The 25,804-nt window shown below is 34.5% G+C and overlaps 1 protein-coding gene and 1 pseudogene across 2 annotated transcripts in view; both read left to right on the top strand.

Annotated features, from left to right (window-relative positions):
• CADM2 (cell adhesion molecule 2) overlaps positions 1-25,804 on the top strand; it is a 1,200,723-nt gene that overhangs the window by 123,891 nt on the left and 1,051,028 nt on the right. The window lies entirely within an intron of this gene.
• On the top strand, positions 17,177-17,281 carry LOC114009879 (uncharacterized; annotated as a pseudogene).

The raw sequence follows: 25,804 nt of genomic DNA on the forward strand, positions 1-25,804 counted from the left end.
GAGAGAGAGCTAGGAGCCCTAATTTCTGTTCTCAGTTCTGTAACCTTAGGTAAATCAAATCATAATGTCAAGATTGAGATTTTTCTCTGCTATATTATGAGGAAATGGAGTACTGAATTTTCTTTCATTAAAAAAATGTACTCAGAGTTTTTCTAAACAAAAAAAAAGCTTTATAAAAAAAGTTTGATGTTTTTCTAAACAACAAAAAAAAAGCTTTATAAAAAAAGTTTGAATAAATTTATCCACTGGGAGCAAAATGCAATTTAGCATAGCTCAGTAAGCAATCCGATGTTGTACATAGTTACAAGGTTCTGCACTCCAGAGAGCACCGCAAAAGCAGAGCCCATAATGGAGAAACAATGAACAAACAAATGAGAAGAAATTGGCATAGCCAATACTGGAGACAATGAATGGGAAACTTAGAACTGGGAGGAGCTCCTGTACTCAGAGACTTAAGTGTAAAACACATTACAATATGTCTAATTAAGTGATCATGCCCAAGCAATTTTTTTTATTATAGGGGTCATAAAACATAATTTGAATGAACACAAGTTTAGCAAAGCCTAGAAATCACATAACCTGCTACATTTAGATTCTTTTCCCTGAATAATTGAGGTCTGTGTGCCATGGGAGATGTGAAAATAAGTAACTTCCTGAGATTATGGAGCTTCTAGCGGAAAGTGAAATGTTTAAAATGGTAATAGAAGATAGAATGTGAACATTTCTTTATAAAGTATAGTTTTTTTTTACAGGATTCTAGACCTACACAAATCATTCATAACAGAAAAGATGAAGAAAACATTATTGAAGGGATGCTATGAGAGCATTTTACCCTGGATCCACACTACTGTTAATTAATTTTCCCCGTTTTTTCTTATTGTGTAATAGAAAATAGAATGTAAAAATTTCTTTATAAAGTATAGTTTTTTTTACAGGATTCTAGACCTACACAAATCATTCATAACAGAAAAGATGAAGAAACATTATTGAAGGGATGCTATGAGAGCATTTTAACCTGGATCCACACTACTGTTAATTAATTTTCCCCGTTTTTTTCTTATTGTTATGTTATTATCTCTTAGGATTCAGTATGCAATATAAAAATGCTGGGCTGACTCTGTGGTCTTATAGTTAAGGCAGCCAGATCCCTCATGCCACTCAACAGTTTGATTTCTTGACTTGAGAAACACACTGTGTGTATGTATGTGCATGTGTGCCCAAAATCCCCAAAGAAGGGAGAGATGGAGGGGAAGGGATTGTGTCATGACCATTCTAATGAGGGTGATGCCTTCTCCTGTCTTTCTGTCTGTCTGTCTGTCCTTGGTGAGTGTGTGCACATTCTAGCAAAAAAAATAAAATTATAGGAGTGAGAAAATAAACCAATTTCTGATCTGATATTTTTAACTCTCATATATATTTATATGAGAGACCTGTTTTTCCATGTCTTCTTTCTCTCTCTGTCTCATATGAGGAAAATAAGGTATATTTTTTTAAAGTTTTTTTATTATAATGCTAGTTATTAGATGACATTTTAAATAATTTTAGGGAAGCATGATGATTTTGCTAAAAAAATAAATAATATCCATTAATATTCACAAAAACTAATTTAAAAATGAAGAGCCTGGAGCCAGCAAGTGTTGTTTAAGGTGCTGGACTTCCACAGTTTGAGTCCCGGGCCTGGAAGTTTGCTTGCTTTCTCTCTCTCTTGTCAAATTAAAATAAATAAGTACAATTAAGTAAAATAATTCCTTAAAAACTAAATAAAAATGAAGGTCCATTTTATAATTAATATCACCCATTGATAACAATATCCATTTGGTTACATTTGGTTCAAAAGAATTGTAGGTTTTCACTTCAGAATCAACATAACCAAAAAATATGTGAAGTTGAACCTTCTTCACTATTAGGACTCTCATCTCCATCTTCCCTCTATAAAAAGTCAAGATAAGGACTTGAGATAAAGAATATTTTCCAGGGTGTAGTAGGTTTGGGCAATTATATATTTGCTTTTATTATTATGGTGATTGTTTTTGTTCTGGGTCTAGTTTTACAAATGAGAGTAGTTTTTAACATGTTAGTTTTCACTTTGGAAAAAATAAAATGTTTCTCTTTTAAGGTAAAACTAGCATTCCTTAGCTAGTTTGGCATGTCTTCGCATAGAAAGGCTACCTAAAAATCAGGAGATTTAAACCATGTTGGAAGTGCATCTTACCAAAAGCAATAACTATATCTTTGGACAAAACTTCATATTAGAGTGTAGTAAAGTAATTCTTTCAAAATGCAGCTCAACTATTAAATTAAAGTTTATTAAATTCTTAAGAATTTATTCCATAGGCCCTATTAAATAACTATACAGAGACAATCTCAAACGTAGCTGTTTTAAAAAGTATCTTAGAATTGGCTTTAATTACCATACTAATAATTGCAATGCTTACCAGTAGTCAAGATATATTTATTGTTCAATTATTATGCTAAGAAAGAAAAAGAAAAAGAAAAGGAAGACACAGGAAATATTTAAGTAATTTCTTTCTGCCAAGAACTTTTCTGACCTTCTCCAGGCATTATCTTATTTAATCTTTACATAAGTCATATAGGGCACCATCTAATCTTATCCTCCCCAAATAACTAAAGAAAAATAAGACATTAGTCAGTTAAATAACTAGTTCACAGTAGTGATGCAGCCAAGAGTTTAACTTCAGAAACTTGATTTTAGCCACTAAGTCATTAACCACCACACATCAAAATATAAAGGAAAATTTTTGACATAATATCATGTAAAGATTTTTTTGTTAATTGTTATTCTGCAGTTAGTAAAAAGGTAACCTATTATTTTATTGTAGTTAAGATTAAGCAAAATTACATATGAAATAGATTTAGTAAAATAGCATTGAACTGTTTAATATAATCCAATCCATTTCTCACTAGTGTGCAGATTTGAAATCTTGACTTCGTGTTTACTATACATAAAGCTGACCAAAAAATGAATTACTTTACAACTTTTTGCTCCATTGATGGTTTTCAATGTTTAATTTTTTAATGCAAATTTATGTGCATTAAATTATATATTGTATAAAATAAATATGTGTGGAATATGTATGGAAATATGGTTCAAAATAACATTGCCAGTGATCTTCATGGAAGAAAGTCATTTAGTAAGGGATAAATGCCCGGTAGCTATCCTCTGAGCATTTTCAGTGCTTTGTGCCACTGCCTGTTTTTAAATGATCCTATTTTTAATACTTGTCTTGCAAGAAGAGACAGAACAGGAAATCCATATTTAATAGTCAAACTATAACGCTTCCTTTGTGTTTTGGATAGCTCAGAAAACAAATCATATTGAACTACATGGCGTTAATACAAGTAAACTCTTCCTGTACAGCTAGAAGGTTATGATTGTGGTTTGGGATTAACAACCAGCTTTTCAAAACTAAGAACAAAGCAAAGATGTTCAGTTTTGAATTAAGAGAGCATCTTGTGGAATACATTTGTATATAGTTACATATAAAGCCAGAGAAAGGACACCTTTTTGCACATTACATCATCAATGTAAAGTTTTACAGGAATCAGTGAAATAGCATCCAAAATGCAGGTAGCTTTTTTTTTTTTTAAAGAGATTTTTTCTGTAGGGCACTGATGCTCACCAGAGAGACAGAGAGAGAAAGTGAGAAATCATGCCCTGGGGGATGGCTATGCTGCAATCCATTCTCTATTCTCCTCTAGGATTTTGGGCATGCATGCACATGAGCCTGGCATAAATTTTATGCTGCCTTCAGGACTCAAACCTAGGTCAAATGCTTGAGAGTCTAGCAACGTAAACACTACGCCATCCACTGGTCCCCTGAATGCAGATATCTTCTCTGCAGAAACCCCAGAAACTGTCTCCTAGTTTCACATTCATAACTTTCATTCACAGGAGCCTAGTAAAAGAAATACATTCTTTCTTCCTTCCTTTTCTAAAATGAGCCTTTTACAACTATTAGGAGAAGACACAGCCATGCTCTACCTTGGGCAGATCGTTACCTAAGGCTATTTACAATCTTGTGCTTTTCTTTCCTGTCAAAAGGATTCCTTTCATTTTCACTCCTATCACAGGGCTTTAAAAATAAAATATAAAGAACCAGCAGTTAGCGTAATGGCTATGTCGCTGGACTCCCACGTAGTCCACCGCGGTTTGCATCCCGGACCCGTTGGCTTAAAACTCACGCGTGGGCGTGTGTGCCCAAGTTCCGGAGAGGAGAATGGAGGAGAAGGGATTGCGGCGGCGTTACCATCCCCCCTGGAGGGTGATTTCTCGCTTTCTGTCTCTATGTCTCTCTGTCTGTCTGGTGAGCACATGCGCCCTATAGCAAAAACCTCTCAAAAAATAAAATAAAATAAAATAAAATGTAGATAGTTTGCACTTCTAGGGTGTCTAACGTAGCACAGAAATATTAGCAATGCGTTTTGGCATTATCACTATTATGATTGCATATACAAAAAGGACAATGTTATAAGTAGTCTGACTTTACTAAAACGGATTTCTATTCAATGGTTCTATTGTGTTATTGATAGTTGGAAAATGTATTAAATGCAAATGAGCTTAGCTTAAAATGATTTGTAAAAATAATTTTTTGAGAGGTTTTTGCTATAGGGTGCATGTGCTTGCTAGACAGACAGAGACAGAGAGACAGAAATTGAGAAATCACCCCCCAGGGGGGATGGTCACACTGCAATCCCTTCTCCTCCATTCTCCTCTCGGGATCTTGGGCACGCACGCACACGTGCCCAGCGTGAGTTTTAAGCCACCAGGTCCAGGACGCAAACCGTGGTCGACTACGTGGGAGTCCAGCGACATAGCCATTATGCTAACTGCTGGTTCCCAAAATAATTAAATTTTTATTCTCTAAAAGAAAACAAAAATCAACTTTCATAATAATTAATCTTTTGTAAAGGTAGCTATTTCCATGAAATAGCAGAAATGTATGAATGTAAAAACATTCATAGTTAATAATGAAATGAAATAAAACAATTTCAATGTACATATAACATTGAACACTATTTTCCATGCAAGGCATTCAGACAGAGAGGCTAGGATATTTTGTGGGTTATCCTTCCTGACACATGTAAATTATAGCCTTCTGTGCACGGACTTATGACATGGTCATATAGATATAATCTATAACAACCAAGGAAATATGTCTTCATTCTCTTCATTGTAGGCTAGTTGCCTAAAATTGATGAAACCATGCTAAATTTCCATTTCTAGGATTATTAGCTAAGGATTTTTTACATGTTTAAGTTTCATGTTTATAGTTAAAATGAATTAATAAATATAAAGATAGAAAATGTAAGGACTGCAATGCTAGGAGTATTTAACCATACTGGTGTTTAAAAATATAACAATAAAGACAATTTTTCTTTTTTTTTCTTTTTTTTTTTTTTTTTTAGCTCTAAGCCCTAAACAATATAGTAATATACTGGGAAAGAATAACAGATTTAGCTCTAAGCCCCATTCAGTATATTATATAGTAATATACTGGGAAAGAATAACAGAGCCACAACCTTTAATTAAAATATTTCTACTTTTTTTTGTATTTGTCACCTAACGACTTACTTTTCCAAATAGTAATCCTTTAGAGAATGCATAACCCATAAACTCTAAATTGCCATCATCATGGTAATAGAAGCTATTCAGACTGTGAGCCTGAGCAGGATAGTCGAATCCGTATAATACTTCCCTATTCCTTGATACGCTGTTGGAAATTGAAAAAAAAAAAAAAAAATAGATGAAGGAAAATACCAAATAGATTTCAGAGACAATTGTACAGTTATTAGAGTCAAAAAGAAAGTTTTTAAGAATTCCCAATGTATATCATAATACTATTTTTTGTGAAATCTGGGAAGAGTTTTTAAATGCCAGAAAATGAAATGTGAAAGCGAGTGCATTAATGAACTCTACTGACGCGCTTCCTCCTGCCTCGGTGTTCTCTAGCTGGTCAGCCCAGTCCTTACACGTTTATAGACAGGAGGATGGCTACCTTCAGAAATTTCATTACATGCCTCTTAACTCCTATTTTATGTGAGTACTTCACTGGATAGTCACTGTAGCAGACCATGGATTCATGCTTGGTCAAAACTCTAGCAAATACATATCCTTTCTGTTTTAGCTGATTTGTCAGAGTGATTTAAGTGCTGAAATAGGAGGAAGAATTCAACAAAAGCTGAATATCTCAGCCCAGGCAATTGCTTCAATGGTGATATATTTTAGAGAGATTATAGGTCATATAATCAGAGAGGTTAAGAATGCCAAGTTCAGAATTATTAGTAGAAATACCAAAATAATCATTTTAATTAATTTGATGTTACCTCATTTTTCTTTCTCATTGGCTACAATATGGATATTTTTTGAATGTCATAAATCATCATTTGGGTTCTCTATTCAGACTGATGACATATTAAATACAAAGAGAAAAGTTTTATTCCTATATTTGGGTATTAAAAAATTCTCAGATGATCTCCAATTTCTTCACTTAAATTTGGATAAACGTGTTCTTATATTATGCCTATTTCAACCAGGTTAAATATATATATATATATATTTATATTTATATATTTATTTTTACTTTGACCAGAGAGCACAGAGTGAGAGATTGAGAGAAAGAGAGAAAGAAGGAAAGTATAAAAGCAAGCTGCCAGGTCTGGGACCTGAACTGTGATTGGCTATGTGAAAGTCCAGTGCCTTTAACCACCCTGCCATCTGCCGGCCTCAGTCTTTCATATATTTTTAAAAATCTTCAAGTAGATTATTTTAAATTACTGTTGTAAGACAAACTTTTTATTTTTCAGAGAGAGCTTTTTGCTATAGGGCACGTCACTCACCAGAGAGACAGAGAGATGGATTGAGAAAAAGTGAAGGATTGAGAAAAAGTGAAGAATCACCACCCTAAGGAGGTGACCACACTGCAATCCCTTCTCCTTCATTTTCCTCCTGGGATTCTGAGTACACATGCACATGAGTCTGGTGTGATCTTCAAGCCACCAGGTCCAGAACTTGAACCATATTTGGTCATGTGGGAAAATCCAGCACCTCAACCACTATGCCACCTGCTGACTCCAGTAAAACTGGAGCCACTGTGAAATAAAATGTGGGACTGAGGATTGTATGAATAGGATAGTCAAATTAGAACGATTTCTTAGTAATAAGGAAATATTGAAAATCCTGAGCTTCAGGATTCTGATTCACTACCCACATATAAATAATATATTTATGGTTTTAAAAGTTGATTTCATTTATAGAGAGGGAGAAAAAGAGTGAGACAGGTACCCTTGACAGGGTCTTCCCACACTTTAGTCCCTCCCCAGCCTCTTAGACAACCAAGAATCCCAAACACCTAGCATGTCAGGTTTACCTGGGCCCCAACCCTGAGCCTCCCACAATGGCTCCCTTATTACATAGTGGCACTCTTCCCCTTGTGCCAACACAGCTGAACTTACCTGCTTTATTTTGATGTAATGTCTGGATATCATTATCACTGTGCTCTTCCCAAGCACATTAAAGAATGTGCTTTCTCCCTTCATCAAAAATGGCAATGCAATATGTATTATGATAGGAGAAAATACTCATGATGATTGGATAACATTTTAAGTTTATCTTACAGGTAGTCATTTTCTTTTCCATTGAGAAGGTGTTTGTTGCATTAGACAAATGGGAGATGAAATTAGCCATTTACCCATTATGAGACTGTGGGCTTCTTCAGCACTTCCCTGGGTCTTGTTTCCTTCCATCTAAAATTACAGTTGACTATTACATGTAAAGCTCTGTTCACCGTGAATATTGCCGAGCACAGACTGGACGCATGGTAATGTTCTACGTTCTCTGATTTTTGTTTTGAATGGTTTGATATTTGAAAACACTCTGGCTCTATGAGGAGAGTATTCTTCAAAATATTCATGTAAAATGCATATTCCCAAAAAACTATATACTGTCTTCAAAATTTTGGGCACCAAAATAAACTAGAATGTTAATTCTGCCTTCCATTAACTTGTTGAAGTCCCCTTGTTTCATGCATAATACTTAACTGAATTCACCTAGCTACTTCAAAAAATAATGCATTGTTTTTACATTTGTTGATAACAATTTAATTTTATAAATAGAAAAATTAGATTGTGAAGTGACTTAGGTAAAATTATCTGAACAGGTTAAGCCACCCCAATTTTTCCTTTTGTGTTTGGGCTGAGAGTGAAAGAAAGTCTGTTTAATGCTCTTTTCTATTCCTCCACTCCATTCCAGTGTTTTGGGGAGGAGGCCAGCATTTTTGCCTGTGTTTACAAAAATGACACGTGAGATGATTACAACAGAACACATCCAGTTTATGGTAATGCAGACAGTCTTGGCATAAAGAAGTCATGTTTTCTTAATATTTCAAAAAGTAAGACGAAAGGGAGTCTGAGTACACAGCAAAATATCAGTCCTTTCCCGTATATCATTGCTAAGTGTGTGTCAGCTTGATGCAGAGCAGTTGTGAAAAATTTGTGAGGATTAATATTACACAGTTATTTCCATAGTTATCAGGTTGCTTTTTCTTATAAACAATTCTGAGATTGTATTCGGACATTTATATCATCTACATTTAATGGAGGAAGAAAAGCAAAAGAGAAAAGTTAAATTATTTGCTCAAGTTTGCACAATTCGTAAGTGACAAATTCAGATCACAGCCAGGTTATCTACTACAATAAGGTTGATATTTACTTGTGTGTGTGTGTGTGTGTGTGTGTTTGTTAAACACACACATACATGAGACTTCCAAAAGTCATGAAAAAATGAAATTAAAGTATGAGTTTATTTTATGCAATAATTTTGAAATCCACGTAGAAGTTTTTCATAGCACACAGTTTCCATGAGTTTTTTTAAGATCACACAGACATACTAGGTTACTGTCTGAAGAATACAAGGTAGGGATGTAAGGTAGGAAAAAGTAAAATGGTAATATTTAATAAATTAATACATAATTTGCTCAGGGATTTATTAAATATTTTTAAGATTGTGTCTCATAAATTGCACATATATTTTTACAAAGAGTTTGAGAGGTTCTTGTCTGTACTCCAATGCACAGGGTAGATTATTTTGCAACGCAGACGTAATGTGACTCTTTATGAAGGACAAAGTTATTTCACAGTTCTAAAGGCCACGCTCTTTCTTTAGAACAGTGACTACAGATTGAAAAATGCAAAGCCCTTTGCTCTTCATAGTTATTTTTCGTCTCAGTTAATGGCATAAAAGCTGAACTTTTCCGAAACGCAACACATTTCTTGACCTGTGACATCGAAGTGTCTTGATAACTAGGTGTCTGGGTGCTTGAATACATAACAATGAAGGTGTTCATGTAGAGTGTAGAATTTAAGGTACATGGGTAGGAGTCTTTTTGCAAAAGTGCAGCAGGTAGATTTCCAGTAAAAGCAGGAGCATGGGCATGTTACGTTATGGGTAGTCTAAAAAACACTATCTGAAAGAACAAAGACATATTTGATGATGAAGAAGCGTGCAGCAATATTGGCAGCAAATAGAAAGCTTCTTCATCCCTTCCTAAAACACACGCTAGCTATTCAGTGGAATCCAACTGATTACATATGTCCTGAAGAATTTTTTTTAAAAGTTGTTTATGCAAAAATGTTTAAGTTCTACTTTTCATATATAAAATATTATTTTGTAACTTTGAGAATACTCTATTAGTTTGGTTTCATCCATCTGTGTGCTTCCATAGCATGTGTATCTATACATACATATATAATGTCTCTTCCAAATACAAAAGCTTATTTGTCAGACACCTGGAATGTAAGTGTCAATTCTTAGCCTTCATAAGCCAGAATGGGGTAAGATTAGGATGGTGAAAATGGTGCCCAAAGAATTAAAAAGGAACTCTCCTTCCTTCACTGTTCTCTCTGCCTTCAGGGAAGTTCTGATTCAATTTCAATCAAGAATGTAACATTAAGAATGAATTTATTTTACATAACAAACCTTACTTTTCCTTCTACCTTTTCACCCAAGCTTGTGTAAGGACTATGAACGTGATTATTGCTTTGGAAATGCTGTCTTCTCTTTTCATAGAGGCGATCATGAATACAAAAGGATCATAGCCTTACTAGAGACAGTTCTTAATCAAGTGCATCCTTTGTCACTCCTCAAGATCCAATTAAGTATATCCCATTTTAGAATCCCTTATAAAGTGTCTTACTATGTATAGTTGGGGTAAAACCTAAGACCAATAGTAAAAAAAGACAAAAAAATGTTTTCTTCTTCCTCTCGAAAAGCTTCATTTTATAAAGAAGTCTCCTGTCTCATTATTTTCCTGTGACATTCTTTTTTTTTTTTTTTAACTCTATACAGTGTATCTAAAATATTGGGCAAGCCAAAAAAAAAGGCATGTAAACAGAAATTTTTACAAATGTATGTGTTTCACTGTCATGGAGTGTCACAACATGTGTTCTATAGAAACAGAATGGTGTTGGCATTCAATTTAAATTCCTATAGAAGAAAATAGCCCATTAAAAAATAAACCTATAACGATCGATTCCATTTCTACCTACCCTCAATACTTTTACTGATACACTGACTTAGTCATTAGTATGCAATGAAGTACCCAATTATTATCTGCCCTGCTGTTTTCAACTCTTGCAGATTGTCAGTGCTCAGTTTTGAAATAAGCTGCGGGATGAGAAAGGCATTGCTCTTTCTGCAACTGGTCTCCTGAGCTGATATGCTTTCTGATTTCCTTAGGTATTTCTTCAGTCACAAGTCAATGCTAATAGCATGATCCATGCTTTTAGTTTTAAAACCATTTACACAGCAAAGGAATTATCTGGAGTCTTTCTTCCTGTATCCCAGAGTTCCTTTCCTTTTCTTTTTCTCTTTAGAATATTGGAAATTTTACAGTAAGAGTTGCATTTATACAAAAGAAAACCTTTGGGATCAGCAGCTGGTGTAATGGCTATGTTGCTGGATTCCCATGTAGTCAACTGCAGTTTGAGTCCCAGACCCGGTGGCTTAAAACTCACGCCAAGCACGTGTGCTTGCATGCCCAAGATCCCGAGAGGAGAATGGAGGAGAAGGGATTGCAGTGTGGCCATCCCCCCTGGGGGGTGATTTCTCCCTTTCTATCTCTCTGTCTCTTTCTGTCTGTCTAATGAGCCCATGTGCCCTATAGCAAAAACCTCTAAATAAAACCTTTTGTTTTTATTTGTTTTAAAGAGTGAACACTGACTTTGTTTTGTATTATGATGTATAAATGGCACCTGATTTGAGGATTCTTCAGCATCCAACTATCACCGTGAACAATTTGTTTAAAAAGAGCCAAAGAACTTCAAGATAGGAATATACTAAACTGGACTGTCCAATAGAGCAGCCAAACGCCATGTGACCAATTCAGCTGTGGGAGATGCCGAGACACTCTGACCACAATGTAAAACAGAGTGTAAAATATCTACTTTATAACTGTTATATTGATTACATAGTGAACTGAAAACATTTTAATGAATTGGGTTAAATAAAATGTACTACTAAAAGTAAGTTTGCCTGTTTTTAATTTTTGAATTGTAGCTACTGGAAGATTTACAATTGTATATGTGGCTTGCATTTGTGCTTTGCAGCTTTGTAGACAGCTCTGTTTTGACTGATGAATTAATCTATGATGTATTTTAGGTGTATTTTAGATATATCTTTCAATGTAAGGTTTTTTCCACTTTCCTTTTTAATTTAATGCTGTTTTGTGAATTTTTTAAGTTTAAATATTTCTTTCATAAGAGAGCAAAGATGGAGTGGGAGAGAGAAGATGAGACAGGCATTGCCCACAAGGTCTTTGTACCATTGCTCTCATTATCCTGTGAACCATCTCTGTAGTATAGAGAATGTGTTCACGTAAACCTTGCTTTACTTAATCATGTCTCTGAAGTGCAAAAGTAATGATACTGACAATTTGGAGAAGTCGAAGAAAAAACCATAAAGGGCTTCCTTTAATTGAAAAAGGAAAGTTCTCAATTTAGTAAGAAAAAAAAAATGTACGTTGAGGTTGCTAAGATCTACTATAAGAATAAAAATTCTATTCATGAAATTGTGAAGAAAGAAAACATGTGTTCTGTACTGTTGCATGATAAACCTTATCATAGTTTTGTATGTTTGGGAAGAAATGAAATATGATCAGCGTTCAACGCTACCCAGGATTTCAAGTATCCACTGGGATCTTGGAATGCAGCACCCAGTGATAACTGGGAATTACTGTAGTACATTAGATATATTTATTTTTTTAAATGTGCACTTACTTTCTCTGATAAAATATCATAACATAAAATAATACATTTTATTAAAAATACATTGACTCTAAATTTTATCAGAGCATGCTCAAATAATATCTTTATTAGCACATCTGGTGGGGTATTGATATTCTGGTGAATTTTAGTCAACATTTGAGGACACTATAAATGTTCATGCAATTTTTTGAGATTCAAAAAGTGCAAAACGTCACAAGTCAGGAGTGGAATGATGCTTCAGTTAAAGGAGAAAGAAGAGTTTTATAGCTTGTAAATTTAAAATATAAGGGAAAATTGGAATTCCAGAGACGTTTCTTGAGGGAAGAAACAGAAAGGTCAAAAACTTCTGATGACAGCAGAAAAACGTAATCCTTTTTGTACGATCTAAAAGATGATCCTTGCGTTCATGAATCTCGGTTAACAGAAAGGTCAGTGAGTAGTTTACTGGCTGTCTCAAGGGTTTTAGCTACATGATGCCTTGCAACCACATGTTTCTGGATATTTATGAGCTGGTAAAAGATAGGAAAGTATTTTTTCTGATTAATTGCAGATCCATTCTCTTTCCATTTGCATATGGTTAGCATCATGTAAATGACTCTTGGGTAACAGACATACTTGCACCATAAATTATTCTACCCCTAGATTTGTAAGCAAAAGGAAAATGATTTTGTTTCATATTTAAAAAGTTGAATGAGTCTGGGCCTCCCTGTAGTTTGGTGGTTAAAAGAAGTCAGATTCCACATGACCATTGGGGTTGGAAACTTGGCCCAGGCAATTTGAAAAATATGCAAGGTGTACATGTGTGTGCCCTACAGACTGACAGGATGGAGAGATGGAGGAAGAAAGATTGTGATTTGACCACACACCATTGACGGGTGTTATTTCTCTCTCCCTCTTTCTCTACCTTTCTCTCTCTCTGGCAAGTGTATGTGTTCCTGGCAACTTAGAAAAAAAGTAAGTGACATGACTCCAAATCAATAAATTTCATATATATATATGTGTGTGTGTGTGTGTGTGTGTGTGTGTGTACGTGTGTGTATATGAAAATTATTGATATATATGTGTGTGTGTGTGGTGAGAGAGAGAGACTTAAATTTTAGGTGCTAGTCTATGATCACCATTACATATAGATTATAGACTTGGAAATGGAAAGATTTTTTTCCCAAATTAAATTTATTTTAGATTTTAATGATAAAGAATTCTTTGATAAAGCAAGCAACTATTAAAAGTAGCCTTTATCTTGAAAACATTACTTGTATCCATAGCTAAGTAATTTATTGTACTTTTTTGGTAAATAATCCTTATCTCTCTGTGTACTCAAAAAAATCAAATATTTTGTGATGATTTAGTGAACATATATGTTGATGATAGGGTTATTCATGATTTTCAAATGGAAAGATTGTGTCTGCATAGCATCATGTTTTGTATATTCTTCCATAACCTATAAGAAAGCCAAGTACAAACCGCAGCCAAGCTATCTGTGTTTTTCAAAGGGTTCCTTACCACTTCCTACGTATTTCTACTCTGGCACTTCTTATGTAATCTCTTAATTATAGAATTAAAATAGATACTTCTATTATCTTATTAATACTTTATAGAATTAAAATAGATAGTTCTATTATCTTATTAATGCCTGGCAGACTTCAGAAACTGTGTCATATTCCTTTTGACATCTTCAGTGCACAACATGAAGTTCAGTACAATTTTTTTCTTGAAATGTGAGTATTCCATAATGATAAAGATACAGATGAGACAGAATTTTTTGTCCACTCCAGAGTGAGCGTCTGGCTACCTAGTATTCTGTTCTGACAACTTTGTCTATATTCTATATACCTTTTCAATTTGCCTAATTCTACTTGCTGGCTCCAGCAGTGAACTTATATTGGTTCTTGCTACCTTCCTTACACACAGAGTAATGGCCAGATTCTAAAGCCAGCTGGGACACATGTATCTAAGGAATAGAAACATTTGGAAACTCATTTTAAGATCCTTTAGACTACGAACTGGATACATTTTAGAGCTATAGGTAAACACCCATTATATTTTGATGTGATAAACTTTGAAACTTATCCATAATCAGTAAAATTTAAAAATAGGAGAAGATTTAAAGAATCTGAAAAAATGTTGGTACTATTAATAAAGTTTCCCTGAGATCATCATGTATTTGTACTGCCACATATGGTACTACCCTCAAAGTCAGGAGCCTAAAGCAAAATAACTAGTCCTAATGAGGCAAGAGGCTCCTAAAACAACTGCAAACAGATTTTTATTTGAATCAGATGAACATAGAAATAAAAGGAGGATGGGACTGGAGATGTACGGCTAAGGCTCACATAGTAACACACATTGATTTGACATCAAAATCTCCTTTATAAAGAAAGATAGCATAACATTACACTACACTTACTCATCTATTAAGAGATAAAATTGACAGATAATTATTCCCTCTATTGATGATTTCATGATTAGGATGTATTTTAATCGGTGTTCTTAACTAGCATGAAATGCTTCCATAGCACTTAATCCCAGTTGTCATCCTCCGATGTGTTTATTAAGCATGGGAGATGTATAGGGAAAGTCGTTAGGAAAAGGGACTTTGTCATTGGCTTCCAATGGTAATTTATGATGTAGTGCTCTAGCCTATCTGAAACGTCAGTCTTAAAGCTAAATATTTTCTCCATAATTACACTTAATAACTATTAACTGAAACTTTAGTCAACAATCTTTAGGCAGCCTTTTACCTAATCTCATCTACTGACTTTGAGAGAATTGTCAGATGATGCAGCATCTTGGAATCTGAAAATGTTGTTAGTTTTCTAATGTAATTTTTCATACTAAAAAAATAGGTCTTAGTCAATTTTGGCATCAAACTCTCTCTTTCAGAAATTAAAACCCGATCTTGATTCCCTGGAAAATTGCCCCATTCTTTTCTCTCTTGAATATTTTGCAACAGAACCACAATGATGTAATTTGAGTATTTAAAAACTTGATACAATGCCTCATTCCTCACATCCAAGTCATTTAAATTCTTTCCTCAGTGCCTGTTTTTCACCAGATTGTGTCCAAGCCCAGCAGTTTAGTCCAAAAGTTCAGTATCAAATGAACTTTTGACTCACATAAATGATTTTCAATAAATGTAATTAAATTTATATTAAAGGATTAGACCTGGCCAGAGAGATTTCCATTTCAATTAATAGAAAATAATATTTAAAGTCTGAGGATTGAACAGCATTTCTACCCTTTAACTAGAACATTTTTTGTCTTAATTAGAGTACATCTATTTACTTTTCGGCTTCCAGACTGTCCGTACTGAAAACAAGCTTTGGGTTTGAATTTTTAATCCCCCAAAGAAAACAGAGTAAAATAGGACAGCATGAGTTGTTCTTGCCCACAGTTCTTTTCTGTTTGCAATATGTTTATCTTCATATACTGAAAAATGTTCCCTTTTCTGCATTGAAATGCTGTTGTGCCCAACAAATTGAATTTCTCTTTCTTTCCACATCTTTATTGGCTGGGACTGGAAGTTTTTCTGGATTGCTCTGTAACTGTTTTTCACCAGTGCATGTTTGTCCTGTGGAATGGTTCAACATTGGTAAATGCTAACATTTTACCCTTCTTTTAGTTTATTTCAAATTTTTCCAGACATAGACTTACTATAGTTTATTTTTAAATGGAATAAGAGAATTTATATCCAGTAGATTTATATACAAGGTAGCTAGCATATTTTAGGTATCTGGATGTCTATTTTTTGTTGTTGTTATTTTTTACTTAACATGAAAATGTTCTCAATTTTACTTTTTATTCTGCTGATTACTTTATAGGGATAGTAAAAATGGTCACAATGAATGTGTGTATTTATGTGAGCCAATGATAAAATGCCTACATTATATAACTTATTTTTTCAAACTTATTTCTCAATCTGATAATATATACAAAATCTGATAGGATATCAGGTAAGTACTGAAATTGGCAATTATCATTTAGAGTGGTAAATTCATATGAAAATACATTGTTATGTGTCCTAATTATTTTTTAAGTTCCTTTATATCTCTTCCATGAAAAAGGAGAAAAGAGACATATGCACCCCCAACAAAGTCCTCCTCATGCTGCAGTCCACCTCCAGTCTCAGCCAGCCCTGGTGGAAGGCTCACACGTGTGCAGTGTATCAGGTGACCCTGTGACTTCAATCCAGGCCCTTCAGCGTAAGCCCCAGTGCTGCACTGCTGCACTGCCCTCTGTCACCTGTTCTGTATTTTTGATCAAATGAGAGTAAGGAACAGTATTTCATGGTCGAGTTCTGGACCTGGTGGCTTAAACTCACACCAGATGCGTTTGCATGCATGCCCAAGATCCCGAGAGAAGAATGGAGGAGAAGGGATTGCGGCATGGCCATCCCCCCTGGGGGGGGGTGATTTCTTGCTTTCTGTCTCTCTGTCTGTCTCTGTCTGTCTGGTCAGCACATGCGCCCTATAACAAAAACCTCTCCAAAAAAGAAAAAGAAAAAGAAAAACAGTTAATATTCATTCATCCTACAGAACATGTGATAAATAAGAAAATAGTTGTCTATGAATATATTTTCAAAGTCTGTCTTTTTTTTAAAACAAATTGGCATTTTGGGGCCAGCAGGTGATGTGGTGGTTACATCACTGGACTTTCACATGGCTGACCTTGATTCAAGTCTTGAACTGGGTGGCCTGCTTTCTCACTTTCCCTCCCTCTATGTCTCTCTGTTTGAATTAAAAATAAAAATAATAAATAGAATTAAGTAAAGTAATTATTTTTTTAAAGTTAGCAATTTAGCCATTGAAATAACTTTACTCTTTTAATTATGTTTAGTATTTATTCATTGTAAATACTTTATGCTTTCTTTTGTAGTTTCATAAAGTAGTCACCTCTGATCCTTTCGTGGTTCACAAGTGTGACAGTTGGGTTTGCATGTCGGTTGTGTGAGATGTTCACCCCTCAAAACTTATTACAGTGTTGGCACATTACCAATCTGAAGTAAAGAGAAAAAAAATGTAGCCACCCTTAAATGACACAATTATGTACCCCATGCTTAAAATCATTTTTATATTTTCATGGTACCTGGAAGTTGAAGAGACAAAATATAAGAAACCATTTTCAAGTTTATGTAAATTCTTGTATGAAATGCAGGAAGTATTTGTCTTTTCAGCAAGAAAGTTTCTTCTAATAAGAATAGAAAATTTATATAATTCATCAAAAATCAGAGAGCTGGTTTGAGAGAGAAACGTCCTCCACAAGTTCTCCCCATGGTCTTTTCCCCTTGTCCAGCTACCAGGATCCTGGGTAGAGGTGCATGTGGCCAGCATCCTGTGGCCTCCAGCTCTGTAGCATGGCATGCTACTGGTTACATCACAGAAGCTGGGCCAGAATTTTACCTTTTTAATGATAAGCCAGATATCCAACTTATGATATATTCATAGAAGCAAATGCATTTTCATATGGACTGTTCAATTTTATGATCACCTTATACATTCATTTATTAGCTAAATCCGATAGCAATGAAGGAAGGAAAAATAGGTTATGTGAGCTTAGCAAGCTACTACAGAAAGAAAAAGAATCGGATTTAGAAAAGTTTTGACTATTTCTATAAAATAATATTTTCAAACACTAGCACTAAATGATGACTCTTGTAGATGTTACAAATTCTATTAAATGAAAAATTCTGCAGATCCAAAATCTACATTAAATCTTATGTTCACCATACTCTATCTTTAGCAAAAGAAGAGTGTTATTATTTTAAAATTTTCTCAGGTTTTCTAGAGAGTTGTTTCCCTTGAGGAAAGTAAGCATGCTGGGAGAGGGGCTGAGGATTATGGGAGCATGGAAGGAGTCTTTTCCTGCGGGATGGCTGGCAGGTAGAATATTGAAGGTAAGGTAATTCGCAAAGCTTAGGTGGAAGTAGAGATGCTTCGAGGGCAGTTCCTGAGATGAATCTGTAAGTGATATCCCCATTTGTACACTGGTGTAATAGGTTTCCATTTACAGTGAAATTAAAATATAATGAAACAAATTTGGTGTGTGCCAAGTTTGTTAAAATAGATTCCTGCATTTACTCACACTTCTCAACCAAGCTGAACGGTTGAGTGCATTTACACACACTTCTCCACCGAGGAGACTAGGGAACCCTGGTACAGGTTTAGTAACTCTTACCTGAAATGCCTGCCTTCAGAAATGTTTCCAGTTTAGACTTCTTTGGATTTGGGGATACTTGTGCATACAGAATGGAGAATCAGAGTATCAGACCCATGTATAGACAGAAATTCATTTGTGCGTTTTCCATGTGCCTTATACACATAGCCTGACAATAATTTTCAAAACTTTTTTGTGTTTTGTATTGCAGTATTTTGACTGAGATTCATCACATGAGGTCAAATGTGGAATTTTCCATGGGTAGTGTCATGTCGGTCGCAAAAAATTTTGGACTTGGAGCATTTCAGATTTCAAATATTTGGATTAGGGATGCTCAGTCTGTTTTTCTCCTTCAGTTCAATTCCAATTTACAGTATGTATAAGCGTTTAAAAAGTCTTTTACAAATAAATTTACCCTAGAGACTTACACAGCCACTATTCCTGTACAATTACATTTATCTAGTAAATAATTGTTAATGAATTCAAGGCAGTATTCAGCTACTTATATCACTGTCACAATATTAAATTACACAGGATCTACAATTTAGGATGGTTGAACTTGCAATGTGTTTATCATGAAATGCAGTTTGGACCTGACAGTTTTCTTGATTTATGATGAGTTTATTGGAACTAAGTTGAGCATTTGTACTTCCTTTCTGCTGGCCTACCATTTTGCAAATACATAAACATGTGTACTTTCCCCACATATATATCTAATAGCTACACGAATAAAGCAAAAGTGAGAGATCGTATGGCTCAACATTGCTCTGGTTTATTATAAAGGAAATGTAAAAGAAAAAAAATACTTAAAGACACTTTACTTCTTTAAGGGTAATTAGACACTTCATTATGGGTCATTAGATTCATTGTGGTTATTTTTGTCTGTTAAACCTATGGTAATTTTCAATATCAGCTTGGGAAACAGTATAAGAACAAACAGTTCAATAAATACTGACCAACAAGTTTATTATGAAATTCATATTTTGCATGCAATCACTGACTTTTAACAGATTATAGTTTGACTTCTGATACTTTGTACAAAGTGCATATTTTTGCTTATATGTTTAAATAATAATAATATCTCAAGTAATGTAAGTTTAGAATGCAGCATTAACTATTTTATCAAATGTGTTATCAAGAATATATAATAGCTGCTGCTTCACTGCTTGAAAAGTGAAGCACCAATATTAGTAGGAGACTGTTTTTGAATGTAGATTAGCTTCCAACATCAGTTAAGCATCACTGTGTGCCAGACTCGCAGGTATTGGTATTTTTGCAAGCTACATATATTTTCCAAATAATTTTTTTAAAGTTTATTTTAGGAATGGAAAGACAGGATAGAGTTATTCTCTTACATGTTCTTGTAAAGTCTAGAGATTTGCATATAAATCAAAATTTGGCCTTGCTGACATTCAAAGAGCACATTAATGGAACTCCTAAGAGAATGAGAGCATATGCTCCAAGCAATACTTTAATATGTATCCCACAGTGTGGTCCAATTATTTCAAGTTAAACATCCACATTCCTAGGATAACATGTATGGCTCATATTATTTTTCTATTAGGTTTGCAAAGAAACTTTTTGATAATCTCTTATCTTTAGTTTTTAAAAACCTAGACCTGACTCATTTGTTTGATTGTTGCGGGCTTAATAGTTTGTTCATGATCCTTAAATAAATACTTATGAAACACATTACTAAGTATTGTGGAATAAATAGTATTCATTCAAAAGGAGCTTATTATGTACTTAGGAAAACCAAACTCATAAAAGCATATTTTCCCAAAATACGCATTAATATATACCTATTGATGCTTCTTAGGCCAAACTAATTGGTTTGAAAACTCCTGCTAAAAATCTTGGCCAAATTTGTTTAATTCAGTTTTCCAAATCATACAACCAATGAACATACTTGATTTTTCTCCAAACCCCTTTGTTGGTACCAGGTGGTAAGAATGATTCTAGAGCACATGTGAAGAGTTCTGGTCTTATAGGCAAGTTGGGGACCTGATCTCACAGGCCACACCCCAAAAAACTGTAAAACAATCATCTATCATTTCAACCTCTCCGTCTCCACTTGTAACACGTACAATGGGAACAGGTGCTCTTTAAAGGATCCTCAAGCTCCAGGCCTCCCTGATTTTAACTAGAGATTGAATATTCTGCTATCAGTGTGATGGAGTTGAGAGGAGAACGATCAATGAGGACTGTCTGAAGTCTGTCTAATTAAATTTGATCTATAGAAGACAGATTTTTATTGAACATTTTTAGATGGTTATTCTAGGATATCAGATCACATTTGATTTATAAGCTTGGTTTCAGTATTAATTTATTACATTTAACATGTCATAATATCAATACAGCCATTGAAGTGCAAGTACAATGAGTTAAATTTTGTTTTGTTTATTTTTGCAAAATAATTTTTTATATGTAGTACACTAAAACAGCATAATCTTCCTGTCAAAGACAGATGTGAACTAACTCCCAACCAACCCAGGTAAAGGGTTGATGGCGATCTCTGCATAGTACAGTGACTTCACTTTACAGTACTGCATACTTCACTATTTAGCAAAATATATTATTTACTAATTCAGACTTGTACTAGATAATGTCTGCTTCATATTCATGTAATATTGACAATATTGTCTTTTCTTTAATCTTCAGAGAATTTGACTGCTCATGTATTTTTCCTACTATTATTTTTACCTTTTATGTTTGGAGTGATAGAAAAGATTTTGAAAACAGTATCAGTTGGCCAGTATCTTTGTATGGAATCTCCTTTAGTTCTGTTCTGGTTTGGTTTTAGAGAGATTTTTGCTATAGAGCATGTGTGCTTGCCAGAGAGACAGAGAGACAGAAAGTGAGAAATCACCTCTCCCCCTCCCTAGGGGATGGCCGTGCCACAATCCCTTCTCCTCTTGGGATTTTTGGGCACACATGCACATACACCTGGCTTGAGTTTCAGGCCGCCAGGTTCAGGACTCAAACAGCAGTCTGCCATGTGTGAGTCCAGTGATGCAACCATTACACCATTTACTGGTCCCAGAATCTCATCTGGATTTTAAAGAGTTTTCGGTATGTCTCTGGTCTTAAGTACAGCTGTAAATGGCAAATATTTTCCCATAATAAAGATTTCCATCATCTGATCGCTTCATTATCTAGTCTGTCAAATTGATACATCATGAACAAGATAAACAGAATTTTTTTTTCCAATTGTCTTTTCATCCATGTTGCCTTTTTCCTTAGTATCCTTGATAACCCCAGAGCCAGTAGTCCTCAGGTTTTACTTTCCAACTGAGTCATGTAGTATGTCTGTTTAAAGAGTTTGTATCAGGGCCCCATGTATAAAACTTGCAATTCAGTGAGATCTAAATCATATCCTAGCAATCTGGAATAAACTTCTTCTTAGGAAAACAAGAATTGGCAAGTTGGGAGTTGTAAATAATTAGAGTACCATAAGAAATGACTTTAAAGGGCCAGCAGGTGGCATGTTAGCAACTATTCTGGACGCCCACATGGCCAACTGTGAGTGGAGTCCTGGACCTAGCAGCATGCTTTTTTATTTTCTCTTTCTCTCTCTCTCTCTCTGTCTCTGTCTCCCTCTGGTGAGTGCATGTGCCCTATTGCAAATTAAAAATTAGTAGTAATTATAATAATAAATAAAATTAAATAGTTCTTAAAAGAAAAAGAAAAGAAGTGACGTTGGTTCCTAGGCTAAAAGCATCAACAGGGCTGAATCAGAATCACTCTTGGCATCACTATGACAGCATCTGTCTTTGTCTGTATAAGCATCTATAGGGTATTCAGGATGGGAAGGAGAGTTAACACAATCTATTGCTTGCTAGAGCCAAATTATTGAATTGCTAGATTCAATATTTTTCCACACTGACATCAACTTAAAAAAAAAAAAAGAGTTTTCTTTTTAATCTGGAATTTTACCCTAATTCAAAAAAATACAGAGTGTATACAGAGGTCAAAAGTAAGGAGAAACCATATTAGACTAGGATGAGAAATCTTAGCTTTCTGCCTTTAATCCACTACTTACTAAATTGTATAACCTTGCACAAATCACTTCACCTTTTTGAACCTTACTTGCAAAATCTATTACATGGGTTTGATGATATCAAATTGCCTTCCAACTCTGAATTTGGAAGTAAGCAAGAGATTAGTTACTGTAAGTAATTTTCTTCTTATTTACCAGAAGCAGGATAGCTAGTTTTATAAGAATTCTGATATGAGGCCAGAGGAGTGGAAATCCACAAATTACTAATTTTACAACAGCCGCCTACATACTGCTTATTAATATTTGCCATGGTTTCCTCCTTGTGCACACAGGTATTGGCAAACTTCTTTTAAAAACTCAAAACCCACTTTCTTGAACTATTCTTGCTTATATCTGACCCTGTAATAGTACATGCAATTGAGTTCAGTATTTATTTTATAATATTCAGGTACTAAAACTATTGAAATGCTATGTGTTATATTCACTTTGTTTAAAAAAGCAAGATAAAATTTTGTTATACAAGAATGAAAACTTTAAAGACCAATGTTTAGTGTGTACAGAAATGTCAGTATTGATTATAGCCATAATCAAAGATTCATGCCTAATAAACACAGTGTGAAATACATCACAGTTCTAAATCAAGACAGGCTTTTTCCTCATCTACTCATAAATACTATTTTTTTTTATCCTGGAAAGAATTTCAGACTTTATGAGAAAGAATTAACAAAAAAATGGGGGAAGGGAATTAGTTATTTACCAATGAATAACATCTTCCTCATAAACGCTTAGTTTATTATTATTACTTCTAAGGGGTCATAAACACAGAAAATACAGAAGAAATATAAATGTCATATTTTCCTGCATAACTAGAACTCAAAAAATCAAACCAAAACCATGGAAAAACCCCTTGAGCTAATCAGAATAGGAAAATATGCATATTCGGTGCTAGCAACATAATGCATTTGTCCTCACTGAGAGGCACCCAGCATTTATAAGGTGATCTGCCTGTAACATGCAGATAGAGGAGATGCAAAGATATTTTCTCTAAGTTCAGTAACTTAAAATGGCACAAGTTTGAACCATGTATCCAGAGTTTGGTTGTTTTGCCTACATCTACATGTATCTCTGGAAGCATACCATGAATAAATATATGAGAATATACAAGATATGAGACTCCTAATTAAAATTTCTCTCTTACTTTTGAAACCTTGATGTGTACTTTAAATCTAGTCTTTTAACAGGCCAAATTAAAAGTATTCCTTCAGATGGAACTAAAAAGGGAAACATTTATTCTCATGAATAAGAAGAAAGATGTTAATTATAATATTTAAAGGTAAAATACCATATTGATAACCCACAATATTTTCTTTTTTTTTTTTTTGGAGAGGATTTTGCTATGGAGCCCATGTGCTCGCCAGACAGACAGAGAGAGAAAGAGAGACAGAAAGCGAGAAATCACCCCCCAGGGGGGATGGTCATGCCGCAATCCCTTATCCACCAATCTCTTCTCGGGATCTTGGGCACGTGCACACACATGCCTGGTGTGAGGTTTAAGCCACTGGGTCTGGGACGCGAACCGCAGTTGACTACGTGGGATTCCAGCGACATAACCATTACGCTAACTGCTGGTCCCAATATTTTCATTCTTGACCTCCAACAAATATATATTTATGTAGAATTATCTATTAAATTCTCAAAACTGCATCTAAATAGCAAATTTAAAATATGACTAAAATTTATGTAAATTTAGAGATATCCTTTAATAAGTAAAATCTTCAAATGAACCTTTAATTTTTAACTCAGAAAATATCGATATAAAGTTCTCAAACAAATACGTCATGACAACTTAATAAATGTGCAAAACTACCTTGCTTTTTTTCATTGTTTATACTACGTTACTATTTTAAGAATATCTGATTATAAATTTGGAAAAAGAATATACATATACATATACTGTATATACATTAACATACAGAAAAATGTAAATTTATAATACTTAATTGTCAACATTTTTCTATTGAGGTACATTTGTAATTGCAAATTATTGATACTCAAATATAAAATAATAGAAATTACAGATGCAGATGATTATAATTCCCTGCACTTCAGTATCATTTATGATTTGTAGAAAGTTATTTAATATTTATGCATACATTCACATGTGTTATATATTCTTAAATATTTCTATATAGCTACCTACATTTTAGGACTCAATGTGCTTTAAATTTAATATTCATATGACATTTCTCAAGAGTAAGACAATTACTTGTCACTTTTTGTTTAAGAGAGTTTTTTGCTATAGAGAGCATGAACTTGCTAGAGAGACAGAGAGAGAGAGGGAAACAGAGAGACATAAATTGAGAAACCACCCTCGGGAGGAATGACCATGCCACAATCCCTTCTAGTTCATTCTCCTCTTAGGATTTTGGGCACACATGCACATTCCCCCAGCACGAGTTTAGAGTTTAAAGCCTCCAGTTCCAGAACTTGAACAACAGTCAGCCACGTGGGAATCTAGCAATGTAAACATTATGCCATCTGTGGGTCCCCATTTTTGGTATTTTTACAGCGAAAGTTGATGCTGTTTTCTGCTCCAAAAGAATGGCAAACACATTATTCTCATAAAAAGGAAACATTGTATGAGTTGGTATAATTATTCACGAGCTTTCTCAGGGTCTTCCTCATTACCTAAAGGTTACGGAAGCTGGATTCTTCATAGCCAATCTTGGTGCAGAACCTGATCCAGTGGCTTTAAAAATATATCAGGCATGTATGTATGAATGTCTCAAATCAGGGCATGTTCTCTCTCTCTCTCTCTCTCTCTCTCTCTCTCTCTCTCTGTCACTCCTTCTTTCACCTCTCTCTGGCAAGCTCACGTAAGCTCTGGCAATCAAAAAAATTGTTTTTCTCAAATACTTATTCCAGATGCATTGTATTAAATAGTGAAGAGAGAAAATGCTATTGATCAAAATGTGAAAGCAATGAATATACTTCAGGTTAATCAAAAGATTTAGAATAAAAACGATTATAATTTGGGGCCAATAGGTGGTGTGCAGGCTAAGGGTGGTAGACTCTTACATGGCCGACCAGGGTCCAAGTCCTGGACCCAGTGGCATAAAAATCATGCTGAGCATGTGTGCTCAAAAATCCTAAGAGAAGAATGGAAGAGAGGGGGATTGTAGCATGGCCAAACCCTTGAGGGGTGATTTCTCACTTTCTATATCTCTCTCCAGTGAGCACACCATGTGCCCTATGGCACAAAATCTAATATATGAGTGTGTGTATGTGTGTGTGTGTGTGTGTGTGTGTATATGTGTGTGTGTATATATATATATATATATATATATATAATTTTAAGCACAGGCAAATTCA

This window comes from Tupaia chinensis, unplaced genomic scaffold, assembly GCF_000334495.1.
Source record: "Tupaia chinensis unplaced genomic scaffold, TupChi_1.0 Scaffold000652_1, whole genome shotgun sequence".
Taxonomy (NCBI): Eukaryota; Metazoa; Chordata; class Mammalia; order Scandentia; family Tupaiidae; genus Tupaia; species Tupaia belangeri.